This window comes from Eubalaena glacialis, chromosome 2, assembly GCF_028564815.1.
Source record: "Eubalaena glacialis isolate mEubGla1 chromosome 2, mEubGla1.1.hap2.+ XY, whole genome shotgun sequence".
Classification (NCBI taxonomy): domain Eukaryota; kingdom Metazoa; phylum Chordata; class Mammalia; order Artiodactyla; family Balaenidae; genus Eubalaena; species Eubalaena glacialis.
The window spans coordinates 181,725,799-181,748,054 of NC_083717.1; the positions used below are offsets into that span (position 1 = coordinate 181,725,799).

Consider the following 22,256-nt stretch of genomic DNA (forward strand, 5'->3'; position numbering starts at 1 on the left):
TTTTATCCTAAATTGCCTCCTGTTCTCTCTTCCCCTTCATACCTTTCTCTGTGAAGGAGAGACGGGTTTGGTATGAATGTAACCCAAATAATTCTTGGGCTCCTTAGGGTTCTTAGGGTATAGTGTTCCATACAAAAAAGCATGTTCCATTAGCCCAAAGTAATGGAAAAATAAATTCAATTTTTGCTTGTGTATCTCTAAAGAATCTTAGTCTCCAATTTATAACACAAAGGAAAGCTTCCTCTCTCCCCATCTCCCATTCTCTCATTCTCTCATTCCTCAAGGGAGTTCTGGAGTCTTTTATCCCGAAACCCCTCCCCAAATCCTCCCCAGCTGGCAGCCCTCTCAGTCTTTCTGTCCTTCCTGGTCTCTTCTCCCCCATCTCTCTCTGCTCTGTATTATCGTGATTGACTTAACCTCTCCAACTTCTTTTAGCTTCCCCTCATTCAGCCTAGTCTTCATAGTAAAGCACAGCCCCAGGAGCTGACCCAGCAAGCAAAAGTCCTTTCCCCTGAGGAGGAAAGAGAGAAGGACAGGGGATGATTACTATCACCAGCCCATCAGTGACTTTATACACGGGGACACTCTCACCCTGTAGAGGAACACATTACTGTGTTTGGACCCAGAAGCCCACGGTCCTGCTGAGGACAGTGGGAAACACACCTCATCAGGAAATATCTCCATCATCATGCTGTCTCCCTTCACCCTCCAACTTTCTGCCTCCTTCTCTTCAGTTTATCTGAATTGCTGGACATATACCACTTTTCTGAAAGGCTGCACCTTTAGCACACCCACCGCATCTTCCTTTGGCCGGAGAGCCATCATAGAAGCGTCATGAAATGTTCAGGATTTATTGTTCCCATTCTCTGATCAACCCCCCAGCATCTCTGCTATTGATCACCTCTTCTTGGAAGGGAAATCCTGTGGTCAGTGAGCCCAGGGGTCAGACCAGGAATGCACCTGAGTGTGACTTAGAGGTGTGGGACATTAGGGAGCAGTGGGGCATGTGCCCTGGAAAGAGCAGCCCCACCACAGGCATTCAGATTCTAATTGCAAAACAACATTGTCCTGGCCAGACAGGTCTGAGGACAGCTGGACTCCAGAGTGTGAGTCCCTCAGTTAAAGCTTTGATCATCTGTGAGCTCCAGGCTGCTTTCCCTTTGGGAGGGAGAAGGATAAGAAGCTCTGAACTCTTCTTCATCAGTAGCAGCATCTTGATTTTTGCAGTTCACTTAAGTACCTGTTTGTGCAGGACGCTTGATCATCACAGAGGGTAAATCTAACATATTCGCTATCACATTGTGCACCCACTAATCTCTAAAAGGAGCTGGGGGTAGTTATCAATATATTCTCTTAACTCTTCTGATACTCACAACTAAACATATTGTATTGTAATCCATAAGTACCTACTATTCTGGTATCTTTCCTTTCCTTTTATGTTATTTCCTATACACTTTCTCAAGCATTCCATGTGTTCAATTAATGTAGAATAGTTTATTTAACCATCCTTAAATTATTGGATTTGGGGGTTATATGTGATTTTTTTTACTCTTGTGTTTAATTAAAAATTATGAAATTTATTGAGTGCTTTACCATAGGTTAAACCCAGTACAATCTTTACATATGTTTAATTCTTATAACAACCCCATAAGGGTAGGTACTGTTAATATTCTCACATTACAGACCAGGATCCGAAGCCCAGAGAGCTTCCAGGCAGTGTCTGAAGTTACCCAGTGGAAGCAGTGTGGGGCATCCCTTTAGAGCTTATGCTGTGAACCACCACTTCTTTGCCATTTCTTCCTTTGGGGTCCTTGTGGGGAGAATTGCCAGTTAAAGAGGTCACAACCCCTTTTTTCAGTGGTGATGGTCCTTAGGCAACCTGGGGTAATAGAAGAAGACAGAGATGGCCTGGTTAGCAGAATGTCAAGATGGTAAAAGATTTGGGTGGTGTTCTGCCTACCTCCCAGGAGTCCACATAATCAGAGCCTGTACTTCCCATTGGAATATTTGATGTCCTCTCAAAGTTGCAAGTGTCCTCCCATCACCATGACAACTAATGTGCCTGCCGCCAGAATTTTACTCTCCAGTTTGGACATATTTGATCCTAGAAGTCACTTCCTGACTCTGCCCATGAACTCTTGGAATACTGTCACCAAAGCTGTGTCTTGGGTCTTCCCTAGTATTAAGCATCTGATGAAGATCAGATTGATCTTAGAGGAGACCAACATTGATCTTAGACACCAACCAGGCAAGTGGTTTTCAAACTATGCTCCAAGGACCCCTGGGATTCTTTGTGGTATATAAGTGCAGTCTTGAGAGCCAAGGGGGACACATCAAGTTCTTATCTTTGTTGTATGTATTTATTTATATATGTCCCAAATATTTATCCTATTCTGCTACCTTTTTATTGACTATTGTTTGGAATGTAGAAAAGATTTTTATATACCCAAATACACTCATTTTCACTGGCATTTTTTTTCTATATTTTTCATAAATTTAGGTCCTCTCTGTGGTTGAGATAAATATTCTTATCCATTCTCTGTTTAGTTCTAACTCATCTCAATGTTATCCAAAAAGACTGTTTTATAAATGCTTTTTTATGTCTGGCTATATAATTATGCTTTGATTTATTTCTAAAATTATCACATAATGGTTTGAGAATGTGCATTTTCCAGAGTTCTCTTTTTTATTTGAGTGTTTCTGTACATCCTGGTATCTGTATATATTTCAGTTGGATTTTTTCTTACCTTACAGAATTTTGGAGCAGGAGGGAACATAATCCCCAACCACACTCCAAGCGTAGTAAACACACCCAAAATAACATTTGTGTGTTTGGGGACATATAAATTCAGTGTTATTGATTTCATCACTTGTGTAACTTTAAATTTTATTAATAATACTTTTGTTTACTTCTTTATGCTTTATATGCTAACAACTATTTTTAAACTTACATTTGATTAAATTCCTGCATTATATTAGCAGAGACTTGCTGACTTTTGGATCATCTCTCTAGTTTTCATTTTTAAAGTAAACCACTTAATATTTTTAATTTCCCGGTTTTTAAATTTTTATTTATTTATTTTTGGCTGCATTGGGTCTTCGTTGCTGCGCACAGGCTTTCTCTAGTTGCGGTGAGCGGGGGCTACTCTTCGTTGCAGTGAACAGGCTTCTCATTGCGGTGGCTTCTCTTGTCATGGAGCACGGGCTCTAGGTGTGTGGGCTTCAGTAGTTGTGGCACACAGGCTCAGTAGTTGCGGCTCGTGGGCTCTAGAGCACAGGCTCAGTAGTTGTGGCACACGGGCTCAGTTGCTCTGTGGCATGTGGGATCTTCCCAGACCAGGGCTCGAACCCGTGTCCCCTGCATTGGCAGATGGATTCTTAATCACTGTGCCACCAAGGAAGTCCCTACCATGACTTCTTTATCCATTCATCCATTGATGGACACTTAGATTATTTCCAAGTCTTGGCTACTGTAAATAATGCTACAATGAACATGGGATTGCAGATATCTTTTCAAGTTAGTGTTTTCATTTCCTTTGGATAAATACCCAGAAGTGGAATTGCTGGATCATATGGTAGTTCTATTTTTAATTCTTTGAGGGAACTTCGTACTGTTTTCCATAGCGGCTGCACCAGTTTACATTCCCGCCAACAGTGCCCAAGGGTGCTGTTTTCTCCACATCCTCACCAACACTTGTTACCTCTTTGATAACAACCATTTTAACAGGTGTGAGGTGATATCTCATTGTGGTTTTGATTTGCATTTCCTTGATGATTAGTGATGTTGAGCATCTGTATGTCTGCTTTGGAAAAATGTCTATTCAAATCCTCCATTTTTTTTTTTTAACATCTTTATTGGAGTATAATTGCTCTGCCCATTTTTAAATTGGATTGTTTGGGGGGGTTTTGCTGTTGAGTTGTCTGAGATATATATATATATATATAATATTTATTTATTTATTTGGCTGCGCCGAGTCTTAGTTGCGGCACTCGGGATCTTCGATCTTCGTTGTGGCATGCAGGATCTTTTAGCTGTGACATTCGAACTCTTAGTTGCGGCATGTGGGATCTAGTTCCCCGACCAGGGATCGAACCTGGGCCCCCTGCATTGGGAGCGTGGAGTCTTAGCCACTGGACCACCAGGGAAGTCCCTATATATTTTGGATATTAACCCCTTATCAGATAAATATGATCTGCAAATATTTTCTCCCTTTCAGTAGGTTGCCTTTTCATTTTGTTGATGGTTTCCTTTGCTGTGCGGAAGGTTTTCGGTTTGGTGTAGTCCTTCTTGTTTATTTTTGCTTTTGTTGCCTTTGCTTTTGGTGGTTTATAGTTTCTGTCTCTCTTTTCTCTCTTAAAGTAGATGTTCATTCAATCTTGCTCATCTGTGGAGTTCCTCCTTTCTTACTTTCCTGCTATTTCCTATAAGCCACTTCCATTCCCACCAGAATCTTGAGATCTTTCTTTGGGACTTAAAATTTGAAAACTGAATTTATGCTACAGTTAGCATTTTCCCCACTAAGGGCTTTTTAAATTAATTCTGGCTGTTGATGTTTTCTGCTTCAGATGTTATATTTTTGGTATTTGGTGTGGAGGCATGCTATATATACTATTTCTTGACCTACTGTATTTTTAGACTTAGTTTCTTTTATTTAACAGCCTGTTACTTAATACCAACATCTGTAAAAACAAATGTGTAGAAGGCATGCTTTGACCACACAGGGATTTACTGGTGTTCCATTTCATGGAATGATGGATGAAGACCATCCATCTGGGAGTTCATAACTTGAAACAACAACTATCACTCCCTCTTCAGTTAATTAAGACAAATTTCCTGGAGGATATGGAGTCTAGGGGCTGTTTGGGAAGAGTTGATGACCTGCTTATTCTTTCAACAATTCTTTGAGTTCGGGAAAGTAAGGCTCAGAGAGAGTCAGTAAATTTCCCAAGTACACACAGCTGTTAAGGGAGTATATCAGCGTCAAGTTACCAGACCCAAAAAGTAGTGGTTGAAGCAGGCAAAGTTTTACTCTATTCCAGAAAAGAGGTCTGCACTGCATATAGACAGTTCAGGGCAAGTGTGGTGACTGCATAATGTCAACAGGGAGTCAGGTGTCTTTAGCTCTGCTATCCTTAGGATGTTGCCCTGGTCCTCAGGGCTCAATGTGGTTGCTGGAGCTCTGGCCATCATATCCACACCATAAGTAGCAGTAGTAGGAAAGGGAGAGTCTTTCAAGGTGTGAGGTCATTTCCTCTAAGAAGCAGACTCTGGGCTAAAGGTTTGGGTGGAAGTGATTTATCAAGGAAGTACTCCGGAAGAGACTAGTAGGAGAGTGAGGGGTGTGAGGATGGGAAAAGGGAAGAAGCCAAGTAGGAGGTTATCTTATGGAGCTCTGGAGCATAAATTACACCTTGGGGTTTGTCTCACCTTGAGGCAGAGGAACTGGGCTTTTAGACACCCATACCAGTCACTCATTGGCTCTGGCTGGGGTGGGAAGAACGAGGCACTTTGCTGTTTCTGGGGGGAAAAAAATCACATTAAAAAGGGCGGGGTAATCCTTTGTTGTGGGGTTGTCCTGTGCATTGTAGGATGTCTAGCAGCGTCCCTGGACCAAAGAGAAAATTTTGAAACACAGGGTTTGGAGTGTTTGCCTCTGTCCATGCCTCACCCACACCCCGACACCTCACCTTTAACTTGAATTGTTAACTGTAAAGTGGCTTTGTTCTTTTCTTTTTTTTTAATTTAATTTTATTTATTTATTTATTTATTTATTTATTTTTGGGTGTGTTGGGTCTTCGTTTCTGTGCGAGGGCCTTCTCCAGTTGCGGCAAGCGGGGGTCACTCTTCATCGCGGTGCGCGGGCCTCTCACTGTCGCGGCCTCTCTTGTTGCGGAGCACAGGCTCCAGACGCGCAGGCTCAGTAGTTGTGGCTCACGGGCCCAGTTGCTCCGCGGCATGTGGGATCTTCCCAGACCAGGGCTCGAACCCGTGTCCCCTGCATTGGCAGGCAGATTCTCAACCCCTGCGCCACCAGGGAAGCCCCCTTTTCTTTCTTTATTTTATTTTTTTTTTAAACAACAGCTCCTGTTTATTTTTTTATTTTTTATTTATTTATTTTATTTATGGCTGTGTTGGGTCTTCGTTTCTGTGCGAGGGCCTTCTCCAGTTGCGGCAAGCGGGGACCACTCTTCATCGCAGATGCGCGGGCCTCCCACTGTCGCGGCCTCTCTTGTTGCGGAGCACAGGCTCCAGTCGTGCAGGCTCAGTAGTTGTGGCTCACGGGCCTAGTTGCTCCGCGGCATGTGGGACCTTCCCAGACCAGGGCTCGAACCCGTGTCCCCTGCATTGGCAGGCAGATTCTCAACCACTGCGCCACCAGCGAAGCCCCTCTTCTTTTCTTTTTAAAAATATTTTTTCCATTAAAAAAATTCCTAAACTAATATATGCACATTTGAATAGATTTTCAAATCATTCCAAAGTGTTTAAAGTGAAAAATCAGTCTTCCTTTACTTTCCCATCCTACTCCCCAGAGATAACCATTGTTTTTTTACACATACTGGGGTTCTCTTTTCTTTTTTTGGTAATAGCTTTATTGAACTATAATTCATATACTGTAAATTTCACATATTTGAAGTGTACAATTCAGTGGTTTTTAGTGTATTCACAGGGTTTTGCAACCATCAACACAATCAATTTGATGACATTTCATCATCTCCCAAAGAAACCCCATCCCCTTTAGCAATCACCTCCCATCCCCTCCTGCCCTAGGTAACCACTAATCTACTGTCTGTTTCTGTAGATTTGCTTATTCTGGACATTTCATATAAATGGAATCATATAGTACACGGCCTTTTGTGCCTGGCTTCTTTGACTTAGCATAATGTTTTCAAGTCATCCATCTTGTAATACATATCAATACTTCACTCCATTTTATTACTGAATAATATTCTATTATATGGACGTACCATATTTTATCTATCAGTTAATCAGTTGATGGACATTTGGGTTGTTTTCACTTTTTAGCTATTATGAATAATGATGTACAATGATGAATAAGTGTACAGGTTTTTGTGTAGGCGTATGTTTTTATTTATCTTGGGTAGATTTGGAATTGCCAGGTCATATAGAAACTCTATTCTCAACCTTTGGAAGAACTGTCAGACTCTTTCCAAGTAGGCGTATCATTTTATATTCCCACCAACAGTGTGGGAGGGTTCCTATTTCTTCACATCCTTGCCAAGACTTTCAATAACCTGTCTCTTTGGTTACATCCATCCTGTGGATGTGAAGTGGTATCTTATTGTGGTTTTGATTTGCATTTCTCTAATGACAAATGATGTTGAGCGCATTCTCACGTGTTTTTCTTTTTTAGTCATTTATATACCCTCTTGAAAGAAGTGTCTATTCAAATCTTTTGCCCATTTTGAAATTGTATTTTTTAGTAATTGAGTTATAAATGTTCTTTATATATTTTAGATTCAAGTCCCTTATCAGATATATAATTTGCAAATATTTTCTCCCCTTCTGTGGGTTGTCATTTCACTTTCTTCATGGTGTCCTTTGAAGCACAAACATTTTAAATTTTGATGAAATCTGATTTACCTATTTTGTCATTGTTGTTGCTTATGTTTTCAGTACCATATCTAAGAAACCATTGCCTAATCCAAAGTCACAAAGATTTGTACCTATGTTTTCTTCTGAGAGTTTTATAGTTTTGCTCTTACATTTAGGCTGTTGATCCATTTTGAGGCAATTTTTGTATATGGTATGAGACGTGGGTGCAGCTTAATATTTTTCCATGTGGTATCCAGTTCCAGCACCATTCGTTGAAAAGACTATTCTTTCCCCCATTGAATAGTTTTGACACCCTTGTCAAAAATCAATTGACCATGAATGTGAGGGTTGATTTCTGAACTCTCAATTCTATTCCACTGATGTATATGTGTATCCTTATGCTAGTACCACACTGCCTTGATTACTGTAGCTTTGTAGTAAATTGTGAAATCAGGAAGTGTGAATCCTCCAACATGGTTCTTCTTTATCAAGATTGTTTTGGCTATTATGGGTCCCTTGAACTTCCATGTGAATTTTAAAATCAGCTTGTCAGTTTCTGCAAAGAAGACTTCTGTTGAATCTGTAGATCATCTTGGGGAATATTGTGATCTTAAAAATATTAAATGTTATAATCCATGAACATGGATGTCTTTTCATTTATTTGGATCCTTTAATTTATTTCAACAATGCTTTGTAGTTTTCAAAGTATTGAATATAAGTTTGGCACTTCTTTTGTTAAATTTATTCCAAAATATATTCTTTATAGTGCTATTGTAAATGAAATTGTCTTCTTAATTTTATTTTGAATTGTTTATTGCAAGTGTAGGGAGTACAATTGATTTTTATACATAGATCTTGTATCCTGTGATCTTGCTGCACTCATATATTAGTTCTAATAGTTTTTTAGTGGATTCCTTAGGATTTTCTATATAAAAGATTATGTGATTATATCATCTATGAATAGAGATAGTTTTCATTCTTTCCTTCCAATCTGGATGCCTTTTGTTTCTTTTATTTCATGCCTCCAGTACAGTGTTGAATAGAATTGGTGAGAGTGGACATTCTTGCTTTATTCCTGATCTTGGGGGGGAAAGTTTCGGTCTTTCACCATGAAGTGTGATATTAGTTCTGGTTTGTTTTGGTAGATGGCCTTTATTGGGTTGAGAAAGTTCCCTTCTATTCCTACTTTGTTGGGTGTTTTTATCACAAAGAGGTGTTGGATTTTTGTCAGATTATTTTTCTGCATCTGAGACGATCATGTGGTTTCATCCTTTCTGCTATTGATGCTAGGGTACTACATTAATTAATTTTAGATATTAAACCAACCATGGATTCCTGGGATAAATTCCACTTGGTCATGGTTTATAATCCTTTTCATATATTGCTGCATTTGGTTTGCTAGTATTTTGTTGAGGATTTTTGCATCTATATTCAAAAGATATATTTGTCTACTTTTTTTCCTTTCTTGTGATATCTCTGTCTTGCTTTGGTGTCAGGATAATACTGCCCTATAGAATAAGTTGGGAAGTATTCACCTATGGTTCTTATATAACTTTCTGAGGTTGCCCAGGATATACAACTGTGGTATGAATGTTCAATAATTTGTTCCTTCTATTGTGGGACATGTAGTTTGTTTCTAATTATTTGCTAGTACAACAGCTCTATAAAGCATATTTTAAATTTTAGTATTTAAACATTTAATTGTAAATATTTGTAGGTACTGCTAAATTTTTGAGAATTTTAAAATTTAAAATTTTCCTAACCAATTTGCAAGAATTGTGTTATTCTCACAGCTAAAGTATATTGTATTCTTCTTCTTCCTTGGTATTATGCTAAATGCTCTAGATACACAGTTTTTCATCCTGTGATGCAGGATTATTGTTTTCCTCATTCTATTGGTGAGAAACCTGAAGCACAGAGGGATAAATAGCTTTCCCAAAGTCATACAAATAGTAAGTGTTGGAACTTTAGTTCAAACTTTGTTCAGCCATGATTTAAATTTTGGAGAGGAAGTTAAGTCTCTGAGATAGTATTCTAGTGAAAACAAATAAAACCTATGACTCTAGTTCTATGTTTATTTTTGCCATCAGTGGATTTGATGTTAGTGATGAATATTATTTGCAAGGTATCGTTTTGAAGAACCTGGGCTCCCATGCTGTATAATAAGGAAGACATCTAGATGTCCCTCACTGGGTTTGAACAGTCTTTTCTCCCTTCTTATCGTCTTAGAACCACACTCAGCACCCATCTTCTATCAAGCAGAAAATTTAGTTTGGTTCAGTCAGAATTTATTGAATCCCTACTATGTGTCCAGCCTGATAACCTGGGTCCATGCATAGCATTCAGGAGGGCTATAAATTTGGATGGGAAAAGAATTCCATCTTTATGTTTACTAACCTCGAACTAAGCAGCCTCTAGCATTTCCTTCAGTAGAGGGTATAGGCAACAACTCAGAGGCAGAATGAGTGGCACCTGTGGCTTTGTCACCAGTAGAAATCACAGATGTGTTCCTCTCATTTAAGAATGTGGCAGATCCCACCACGGTCATCCCCCCTCAACATACTTCAAAATTATGGTGGTTGTTAGACCTGTTCTTGTTATTTAATGATATAATAAAGTTGCTCATATACTGTATCACACATTTGTTTCCTAGTTTAATAACTTTGTTTTAATATAGTTGCTTTTGTAATTCTATGCATTTTATTTCATTCATTTAAAAAAAACATTCAGAGATGGAACCCGCAGGCTTCCCCAGACTGCCAAAGGCTCTATGTCACAGAAAACAGGAATTGAGAACCAGACTGAGGTTAGGCTGATTTTGAATGAAGACAGAAGGGGAAATTTTAACTGTTGTTACCGCTGCTCCTTGCATGACTGGCAAAGAGCTTTAATCCACTTGCAGTTGTTTGAAAACTGACTTGAAAGACTTATTGCTTAATCACTGTGCATAATCTCATCTTTTCCTGATGATTCAGAAGACATTTCAGGATGTTGCAATGTCCTTTTTTTTTTTTTTAATTTTATTTATTTATTTATTTATTTTGGGCTGTGTTGGGTCTTCGTTGCTGCACGCGGGCTTTCTCTAGTTGCGTCGAGCGGGGGCTGCTCTTCGTCCCGGTGTGTGGGCTTCTCACTGCGGTGGCTTCTCTTGTTGTGGAGCACGGGCTCTAGGTGCGCAGGCTTCAGTAGTTGCAGCATGTGGGCTCAGCAGTTGTGGCTCGTGGGCTCTAGAGCACAGGCTCAGTAGTTGTGGCGCACGGGCTTAGTTGCTCCGCGGCATGTGGGATCTTCCTGGACCAGGGCTTGAACCCATGTCCCCTGCATTGGCAGGCGGATTCTTAACCACTGTGCCACCAGGGAAGCCCCTGTTGCAGTGTCTTGAGGGTCATGGTTGGAGCATAAAATACCACACTCCCTCAGAGCAGTGGGGAAGCAGTAAGTGTTTAGAAATGTCGTATTTATAGGGTGTACTTTTTCTAGGGTCACAGGCTCGGTTCAGAGCTGCCTCGCTGTGTCCTTACCTTTGTGTTCTCAGCTGATGATGGTGTCCCTCTGACTCTTAGCCCACCGCCTCTCCCGTGGTTACAGTGTCACATGTACTCTTTGTTGTAAATACAGGTTTGGGAATATATACTACTTCTTCATGGTTATTTAACACTACTTCTAGTTTAGTATTTAAATTAGAAGATGCAACTTTGGCCAAAGGCGACATGCTTTATTTGACCCACAGATGCTGGTAAATGTTTGACAATCAGCTTAAAAAACAAACAACCCAATTTGTAGCATTTGCCTGTTTCTGTGATGTAAATATTCCCCAAATGGCTGATTTCAAGCTATGAACATGAAGTCACTGAAGGCAAGAGTAGAGAAAATATCCTCTTGTGAGCCTATAGCAGCCAGCTCCAGGACATGACTGTGGGCTGCAGGGTGTTGGAGAAAATTCAAATCAGCTGTCAACTTTCAAAAATGAGATTTCCAGTCAAAGTCTAGATTTCTGATTTCTCTTGGAAAATGGGAAACCGGGCTATGCTGGGCCCACATTCCTGCATGCCAACCACTGGGTGAAGAAGAGCTATGGGTGCTCCCTTTGGGGAGCCCACTGGTTCCCTGGTCCCACCCCATCTAGGCTGAGTGTAACCTGCCATTCATCAGTGTGTTTGACTTCTTTCCTGTCCCCTGGCTTAAGCACTGAGGTTCATCCTACCTCTTTGAGATATAAGAACCAAGTGATCTCGTCACCTGGCTCTTTATCAGAAAATCAAGAAAGAGTTGCAGAGTTGTGTCCTGTATGAAAATACTTTTTAGAAATTGCTTCCAGTTTGATCATGGGGCAGTCAATTTTCTCCTGATGGGATGCATGGAGATTTTATTGCACTCTTGTTGATTTCTCTCTGATCATCCCAGATCAGTAGGCAAAAGAGCTTTTCTTCTTAAGCTGTGTAATAAATGAGGTTGAACCAGAAAAGCATGAACTTAAGACAGGCTAAAGGTTTTCCTATGGGAAATTAAGACCCACTAACTGGAAATGGCGAAAAGTAACAAGTTCAAAGGAAACTCAGTGGAGTAATTAAAAATGTATCAAGCCCTGTACAGTAGGCAATAGACACAGCACAGTAAAAGGAAAAGAGCATCTCTTGAGGTCTCGCTGGATACCGGCCATGTGGATTTTGGATAATGCCCAAGTGTCTGGGGAAAAGATCATTCTTAAACCTGGGACGCCAACCCCACCAGAGTGATTGTACCGTAAATACCTCATTATTTATGGGTATTAAGGGACCCAGAAAGGGTATTAGACACTTTAATACCCTGTTCTTGGGTGAGGTGGAGTGCTTCTGGAGATGATTTAGGAATTCGAGGTTTAGAAAAGGGCTAAGGGAGAGTCTTGGAGTTTCCAGTGCTGAGGGATGAGGGAAAGTCGGTCAGAAAAGCAGTGGTGTTAGGAATTGCATTATGTATGTACTTACTTAAACATTGGCAAGAGTGTTATTTAAGAATAAAATCAATTTCACTGTGGGAAAGGGAACTCCATTTTTTTTTTTATTCAAACAGAAAGTCACAAAAATTATAATCATCCTCATCAGTTCACTCAGTCCCATGTAATTAATATTTTTTTTATCTTGATCTTTTGTTACCACTTTTATGAATTCATCAGTTTTCCATTAGAGTTCTGAAAACGCTTATTCATTCAGTTCAACAGTATAGTCAGTTACCAGAAACCTGTACTTGTCAGAGGCTTTTCCATGAATTCCTTGAAGATGAAACCCTTTTATAGGAACATTTTTGCGAAAGCATCAGAGTACACCCAGAACTGTCTGTAAATGACAAAAGACTTAAAAATGACCACGGTTAAAGATTTGATGAAAGTTCATAATAACGCAATTGACAAGGAAATTTAGTTATTTCTGAGATACACATTTTAAAGTAACAACTAGAATTATGACTTACAACATTATACCAGAACATATAAGATTTTTAGAAATTTCATGTAATGTCTGAAACATTTACATTAACATATTTCCATACCAATAACCCAAAAAAAGTTTAGTATTAGTTGTTTTTTTGTTTGTTTTTTTTTTTATACCGCAGGTTCTTATTAGTCATCAATTTTATACACATCAGTGTATACATGTCAATCCCAATCGCCCAATTCAGCACACCACCATCCCCACCCCACCGCGGTTTTCCCCCCTTGTTGTCCATACGTTTGTTCTCTACATCTGTGTCTCAATTTCTGCCCTGCAAACTGGTTCATCTGTACCATTTTTCTAGGTTCCACATACATGCGTTAGTATATGACATTTGTTTTTCTCTTTCTGACTTACTTCACTTTGTATGACAGTCTCTAGATCCATCCACGTCTCAACAAATGACTCAATTTCGTTCCTTTTTATGGCTGAGTAATATTCCATTGTATATATGTACCACATCTTCTTTATCCATTCGTCTGTCAATGGGCATTTAGGTTGCTTCCATGACCTGGCTATTGTAAATAGTGCTGCAGTGAACATTGGGGTGCAAGTGTCTTTTTGAATTATGGTTTTCTCTGGGTATATGCCCAGTACTGGGATTGCTGGATCATATGGTAAATCTATTTTTAGTTTTTTAAGGAACCTCCATACTGTTCTCCAAAGTGGCTGTATCAATTTACATTCCCACCAACAGTGCAAGAGGGTTCCCTTTTCTCCACACCCTCTCCAGCATTTGTTGTTTGTAGATTTTCTAATGATGCCCATTCTAACTGGTGTGAGGTGATACCTCATTGTAGTTTTGATTTGCATTTCTCTAATAATTAGTGATCTTGAGCATCTTTTCATGTGCTTCTTGGCCATCTGTATGTCATTTTTGGAGAAATGTCTATTTAGGTCTTCTGCCCATTTTTGGATTGGGTTGTTTGTTTATTTAATATTGAGCTGCATGAGCTGTTTATATATTTTGGAGATTAATCCTTTGTCCGTTGATTTGTTTGCGAATATTTTCTCCCATTCTGAGGGTTGTCTTTTCGTCTTGTTTATAGTTTCCTTTGCTGTGCAAAAGCTTTGAAGTTTCATTAGGTCCCATTTGTTTATTTTTGTTTTTATTTCCATTACTCTAGGAGGTGGATCAAAAAAGATCTTGCTGTGATTTATGTCAAAGAATGTTCTTCCTATGTTTTCCTCTAAGAGTTTTAGAGTGTCCGGTCTTACATTTAGGTCTCTAATCCATTTTGAGTTTATTTTTGTGTATGGTGTTAGGGAGTATTCTAATTTCATTGTTTTACATGTAGCTGTCCAGTTTTCCCAGCACCACTTATTGAAGAGACTGTCTTTTCTCCATTGTATATCTTTGCCTCCTTTGTCATAGATTAGTTGACCATATGTGCGTGGGTTTATCTCTGGGCTTTCTATCTTGTTCCATTGATCTATGTTTCTGTTTTTGTGCCAGTACCGTACCATATTGTCTTGATTACTGTAGCTTTGTAGTATAGTCTGAAGTCAGGGAGTCTGATTCCTCCAGCTCTGTTTTTTTCCCTCAAGACTGCTTTGGCTATTCGGGGTCTTTTGTGTCTCCATACGGATTTTGAGATGATTTGTTCTAGTTCCGTAAAAAATGCCATTGGTAGTTTGATTGCAATTGCATTGAATCTGTAGATTGCTTTGGGTAGTGTAGTCATTTTCACAATATTGATTCTTCCAATCCAAGAACATGGTATATCTCTCCATCTGTTGGTATCATCTTTAATTTCTTTCATCAGTGTCTTATCGTTTTCTGCACACAGGTCTTTTGTTTCCCTAGGTAGGCTTATTCCTAGGTATTTTATTTTTTTTGATGCAATGGTAAATGGGAGTGTTTCCATAATTTCTCTTTCGGATTTTTCATCATTAGTGTATAGGAATGCAAGAGATTTCTGTGCATTAATTTTGTATCCTGCAACTTTACCAAATTCATTGATTAGCTCTAGTAGTTTTCTGGTGGCATTTTTAGGATTCTCTATGTATAGTATCATGTCATCTGCAAACAGTGACAGTTTTACTTCTTCTTTTCCAATTTGTATTACTTTTATTTCTTTTTCTTCTCTGATTGCCGTGGCTAAGACTTCCAAAACTATGTTGAATAATAGTGGTGAGAGTGGACATCCTTGTCTCGTTCCTGATCTTAGAGGAAATGCTTTCAGTTTCTCACCATTGAGAATGATGTTTGCTCTGGGTTTGTCATATATGGCCTTTATTATGTTGAGGTAGGTTCCCTCTATGCCCACTTTCTGGAGAGTTTTTATCATAAATGGGTGTTGAATTTTGTCAAAAGCTTGTTCTGCATATATTGAGATGATCATATGGTTTTTCTTCTTCAATTTGTTAATATGGTGTATCACATTGATTGATTTGCGTATATTGAAGAATCCTTGCATCCCTGGGATAAATCCCACTTGATCGTGGTGTATGATCCTTTTAATGTGTTGTTGGATTCAGTTTGCTAGTATTTTGTTGAGGATTTTTGCATCTATATTCATCAGTGATATTGGTCTGTAATTTTCTTTTTTTGTGGTATCTTTGTCTGGTTTTGGTATCAGGGTGATGGTGGCCTCATAGAATGAGTTTGGGAGTGTTCCTTCCTCTGCAATTTTTTGGAAGAGTTTGAGAAGGATGGGTGTTAGCTCTTCTCTAAATGTTTGATAGCATTCACCTGTGAAGCCATCTGGTCCTGGACTTTTGTTTGTTGGAAGATTTTTAATCACAGTTTCAATTTCATTACTTGTGATTGGTCTGTTTCTATTTTCTGTTTCTTCCTGATTCATTCTTAGAAGGTTATGCCTTTCTAAGAATTTGTCCACTTCTTCCAGGTTGTCCATTTTATTGGCATAGAGTTGCTTGTAGTAGTCTCTTAGGATGCTTTGTATTTCTGCGGTGTCTGTTGTAACTTCTCCTTTTTTATTTCTAATTTTATTGATTTGAGTCCTCTCCCTCTTTTTCTTGATGTGTCTGGCTAATGGTTTATCAATTTTGTTTATCTTCTCAAAGAACCAGCTTTTAGTTTTATTGATCTTTGCTATTGTTTTCTTTGTTTCTATTTCATTTACTTCTGCTCTGATCTTTATGATTTCTTTCCTTCTGCTAACTTTGCATTTTGTTTGTTCTTCTTTCTGTAGTTCCTTTATGTGTAAGATTAGATTGTTTACTTGAGATTTTTCTTGTTTCTTGAGGTAGGCTTGTATAGCTATAAACTTCCCATAGGTTTTGGATCATCGTGTTTTCATCGTCATTTGTCTCTAGGTATTTTTTGATTTCCTCTTTGATTTCTTCAGTGATCTCTTGGTTATTTAGTAACGTATTGTTTAGCCTCCATGTGTTTGTGTTTTTTACGTTTTTTTCCCTGTAATTAATTTCTAATCTTACAGCGTTGTGGTCAGAAAAGATGCTTGATATGATTTCAATTTTCTTAAATTTACTGAGGCTTGATTTGTGACTCAAGATGTGATCTATCCTGGAGAATGTTCCATGCACACTTGAGAAGAAAGTGTAATCTGCTGTTTTTGGATGGAATGTCCTATAAATATCAATTAAATCCTTCTGGTCTATTGTGTCATTTAAAGCTTCTGTTTCCTTATTTATTTTCATTTTGGATGATCTGTCCATTCGTGTAAGTGAGGTGTTAAAGTCCCCCACTATTATTGTGTTACTGTGGATTTCCTCTTTTATAGCTGTTAGCAGTTGCCTTATGTATTAAGGTGCTCCTATGTTGGGTGCATATATATTTATAATTGTTATATCTTTTTCTTGGACTGATCCCTTGATCATTATGTAGCGTCCTTCCTTGTCTCTTGTAACATTCTTCATTTTAAAGTCTATTTTATCTGATATGAGTATAGCTACTCCAGCTTTCTTTTTTTTTTTTTTCCTCCAACTTTCTTTTGATTTCCATTTGCATGGAATATCTTTTTCCATCCCCTCACTTTCAGTTTTTATGTGTCCCTAGGTCTGAAGTGGGTCTCTTGTAGGCAGCATATATATGGGTCTTGTTTTTGTATCCATTCAGCAAGCCTGTGTCTTTTGGTTGGAGTATTTAATCCATTCACGTTTAAGGTAATTATCGATATGTATGTTCCTATGACCATTTTCTTAATTGTTTTGGATTAATTTTTGTAGATCCTTTTCTTCTCTTGTGTTTCCCACTTAGAGAAGTTCCTTTAGCATTTGTTGTAGAGCTGTTTTGGTGGTGCTGAATTCTCTTAGCCTTTGCTTGTCTGTAAAGCTTTTGATTTCTCCATCGAATCTGAATGAGATCCTTGCCGCGTAGAGTAATCTTGGTTGTAGGTTCTTCCCTTTCATCACTTTAAGTATATCATGCCACTCCCTTCTGGCTTGTAGAGTTTCTGCTGAGAAATCAGCTGTTAACCTTATGGGAGTTCCCTTGTATGTTATTTTTCGTTTTTCCCTTGCTGCTTTCAGTGATTCTTCTTTGTCTTTAATTTTTGTCAATTTGATTACTATGTGTCTCGGCGTGTTTCTCCTTGGGTTTATCCTGTATGGGACTCGCTGTGCTTCCTGGACTTGGGTGGCTATTTCCTTTCCCATGTTAGGGAAGTTTTCGACTATAATCTCTTCAAATATTTTCTCTGGTCCTTTCTCTCCCTCTTCTCCTTCAGGGACCCCTATAATGCGAATGTTGTTGCGTTTAATGTTGTCCCAGAGGTCTCTTAGGCTGTCTTCATTTCTTTTCATTCTTTTTTCTTTATTCTCTTCCATGGCAGTGAATTCCACCATTCTGTCTTCCAGGTCACTTATCCGTTCTTCTGCCTCAGTTATTCTGCTATTGATCCCTTCTAATGTAGTTTTCATTTCAGTTATTGTATTGTTCATCTCTGTTTGTTTGTTCTTTAATTCTTCTAGGTCTTTGTTAAACATTTCTTGCATCTTCTCAATCTTTGCCTCCATTGTTTTTCCGAGGTCCTGGATCATTTTCACTATCATTATTCTGAATTCTTTTTCTGGAAGGTTACCTATCTCCACTTCATTTAGTTGTTTTTCTGGGGTTTTGTCTTGTTCCCTCATCTGGTACATAGCCCTCTGCCTTTTCATCTTGTCTGTCTTTCTGTGAATGTGGTTTTTGTTCCACAGGCTGCAGGATTGTAGTTCTTCTTGCTTCTGCTCTCTGCCCTCTGGTGGTTGAGGCTATCTAAGAGGCTTGATGGGAGGGACTGGTGGTGGGTAGAGCTGACTGTTGCTCTGGTGGGCAGAGCTCAGTAAAACTTTAATCCACTTGATTGTTGATGGGTGGGGCTGGGTTCCCTCCCTGTTGGTTGTTTGACCTGAGGCAACCCAACACTGGAGCCTACCTGGGCTCTTTGGTGGGGCTAATGACACACTCTGGGAGGGCTCACACCAGGGAGTACTTCCCAGAACTTCTGCTGTCAGCGTCCTTGTCCCCACGGTGAGCCACAGCTCCCCCCCCACCCCGCCTCTGCAGGAGACCCTCCAACACTAGCAGGTAGGTCTGGTTCAGTCTCCGCTGGGGTTACTGCTCCTTCCCCTGGGTCCCGACGCACACACTACTTTGTGTGTGCCCTCCAAGAGTGGAGTCTCTGTTTGCCCCAGTCCTGTCGAAGTCCTGCAATCAATTCCCACTAGGCTTCAAAGTCTGATTCTCTAGGAATTCCTCCTCCCGTTGCCGGACCCCCAGGTTGCGAAGCCTGACGTGGGGCTCAGAACCTTCACTCCAGTGGGTGGACTTCCGTGGTATAAGTGCTCACCAGTCTGTGAGTCACCCACCCAGCAGTTATGGGATTTGATTTTACTCTGATTGCGCCCCTCCTACCGTCTCACTGTGGCTTCTCCTCTGTCCTTGGACGTGGGGTATCCTCCTTGGTGAAGTCCAGTGTCTTCCTGTCGATGACCGTCCAGCAGCTAGTTGTGATTCTGGTGTTCTCGCAAGAGGGAGTGAGAGCACGTCCTTCTACTCCGCCATCTTGGTTCCTCTTGGAGCTCCATTTTTAAAGACACTTTTTTTTGAACCTTAACCCAGTGAGATGTTTTTCATGACTCCTCTGTAAAAACCCTTTACATTCTCATGATCTCTTGTTTGTTTGAGAGGAGATAGGAGCCAGTGCTAACTCCTCCGTCCCTTCAGGTTCTTCTTTCCAACAATTTGTATAAAATGAAGAGAGGAAAGGGTTTTTAACTGATGGACTGAGTTTATTAAACACAGATGCAGTAAAGCCACAGTTAAAAACAAAGAAAAATACTGCGGTTTGCAGGCAGAAGGTAGGGAAACATGAAAGATAGATGTCAAAGGGAGCATTTTGAGGTAGAAGGAAAACCCGCCAGTGAGGAAAGAAGATGGGTAGGTTGCAAGGTACAGAAAACAAGCTTTTCAGACATCAGCATCTTCATTTCTTTGTCTTTAAAGAAGCATCATGATGCTCTGAAAGGGCAGGGAGACCAAACAGCCACCACTGGTACCCATTTTGCACCAGATGCTAAATCTCTGGGCACTGGGCAGACACTCCCAGTAGGTGCCCAGATTATAATAATTAAATTTGTTGAGCCCTTCGGTGTGCCAGGCACTGTACTAAGCGATGATTTATATAATAATCATCCTGTTTGATCCTCAGAACAACACTCCGAGGTAGGTGATGACGTCCCCATTTCAGAGATGAGCAAACTGAGACTTAGAAAACTTGCTTCTCATCCCACAGCTGGCAGAAGAAGGAGCAGGTCCATCTGGCTTCAAAGCCCACACTTTTTCCAGACTGCTGTGTCACCTTCACAAGCATCAGATTGTACTGTGAACTGATTAATTAGTTGAGCATAATGCTCCCCAAAAACATGATGTAGAATTGCTGTTGTTCTCCTAGCACTGACGAAAAAAATTAATTCAAAATAATATCAGCGAAGATGGAGTCAGCTCCACTTCCACTTGATTTTATTCTTCCTTGATAGTTTTTTTTTTTTTTTAATAAAAGCTATTACCATTGTCCTGATTACTCTTTGCCACCTCTGCATTTTCAACAAATCCAGAGTGAGTCAGGGAGAATGGTGGATGCTTCTGATGCTGTATTCCAAGGAATCCTAATCCTGCAGGTGTGCCCAGCCTAAATTAGATGTGGTGTGAATATTGCTAAAGGGCTAAAGGACCCAAGGAGAGCAGAGAGTACTGGGCTTGTCTGAGGATTCCTCTCTCTCATTCACTTGCAGAGAACATTATGAGCTGTCTCAGTTCTCTAGGGTGAGTCCCTCCCAGAAGACACGAAGGTCTCCTTGACCTTGCATGGGTGGAAACTTAAATCAAATCCTCATTAATGGAACTCTGGAATACAGTCCTAAATCTTTCTCGATAACTTAAATGGTCTTATTCTGTAGCTGAATTAGTGCCTGGCATTTGGAAATGCTGATTTATCACGTAATTGGCTTGGCTGTATTGGGATTTGTTTAATCGGGTTTGGTGGGTGCCTCTTCCTCCCTCCCTTCCTCCCTCCTTCTCTCCCTCCCTCCCTCCTTCTCTCCCTCCCTCCCTCCTTCCCTCTCTTCTTTCCTTTTCCTTTCTTTTCTTTTCTTTTTATTTATTTTGGCTGCATTGGGTCTTCGCTGCCATGTGCGGGCTTTCTCTAGTTGCAGCAAGCGGAGGCTACTCTTCATTGCGTTGCAGTGGCTTCTCTTGTTGCAGAGCACAGGCTCTAGGCACACAGGCTTCAGTAGTAGTGGCACGCAGGCTCAGTAGTTGGGGCTCATGGGCTCTAAGTGCAGGGTCAGTAGTTGTGGCGCACGGACTTAGTTGCTCCGTGGCATGTGGGATCTTCCCGGACCAGGGATCGAACCCATGTCCCCTGCATTGGCAGGCAGATTCTTAACCACTGCGCCACCAGGGAAGTCCCTGGTGGGTGCCACTTTCCCACTCTGGCTCCTTTGTCTCATTACATCATATGTCATCACTTCTGCTTCAGCATTCACTCCATGGGGAAGGGTGAGGAGTCTCCCAGGTACCTCTTAGGTCTTGCCGTCCACATGGAGCCATGAATCCCCTGTCTATCTCATTTACTTCTGTGTGTCTGCACCTAGCACACAATGCCTGGCACACCACAGGCCCTCAGTAAATGTTTGTTGAGTGGATGAATAAATGGAATTACTTTCCGTACGTTTTGGCTGTGATGTCCTTGTGCCCTTCCTTTGTCGCCACTGGATGAGAACGCGGCATTCATACGATCTCCCAAAGTGACTGTTTCTTCTGATAGCCAGAGAGGACAGTGATCCAGCTCAAAGCCCCGAACAGGGGTTGCTCAAGTGAATTATCAGAGGTGAGACAAGTGCGAAGTGACTTATCTTAATGTTTAATAAAGCAAAACAGAAACAGACTCACAGACTTAGAGAATGAACTTATGGTTACCAGCGGGGAAGGGTGGGTGGGGGGATAGATTGGGCGTTTGGGGTTGACATGTACACGCTGCTATATTTAAAATAAAACGCCTAAAGAAAAAGTTAACACGATAAAAGAAAAACTGGTTCTGTGAGAGGAAATACCGGAGTGTGGAGTTCTTGCTTTACTTGCTTCCTTTTCCTCTGTCTTAACGAGATCAAGTCCTATCCCAGGTCACCTAGAAGGAGGAGGACTCGTCCCTATTACACGTGCACCACAGCATCATCAGGTTTATCGGGCACCTACGGGATGACGTGCTACATTATCAAGGATTTTTCTCTAGAATTAAAGTTTTCTCTAGAAATGCATTTGTCCTAAACTTGTTTCTAAGTTAATCATTTTGGTAGAAGCATTTTAATGAATTAAATGTTTGTATACTGATATTTATCATGTATCAAGATTTATTATAGTATTGGGTTGGCCCAAAAGTTCGTTCGGGTTTTCCCATATCATCTTATGGAAAAACCCGAACTTTTTAGCCAACCCAATATCATAGTGAGAATTTAGCTTTCTAAGCCTAGAAATCACAAAGGATAAGACTGAGAGATTTGGGTGAAAATACAAAACTTCTGTGTACTTAACACCTAAAACAAAAGATAAAACAATCAACTACAAAAAATGTTTCTAGCTAATGAAAAGAGTTAATGTCTATTATATATACAATAAAGAAAACATGAATACCTGCACCCCTGGGAACAACCTAATATTCCATCAGTAGGGAAATGATTAAGCGCATTATAGTAACAATAGTAACTACTACCATTTATTGAGTACCTACTATGCACCTCACATGGTTGTCTCATCCAACCCTCACAAA

At 40.1% G+C, this 22,256-nt stretch overlaps 1 protein-coding gene across 1 annotated transcript in view; it reads left to right on the forward strand.

Moving 5' to 3' along the window:
• The window catches only part of KCNK13 (potassium two pore domain channel subfamily K member 13), a 113,117-nt gene that overhangs the window by 8,157 nt on the left and 82,704 nt on the right, over positions 1–22,256 (forward strand). The gene's annotated exons all lie outside the window — the stretch shown is intronic.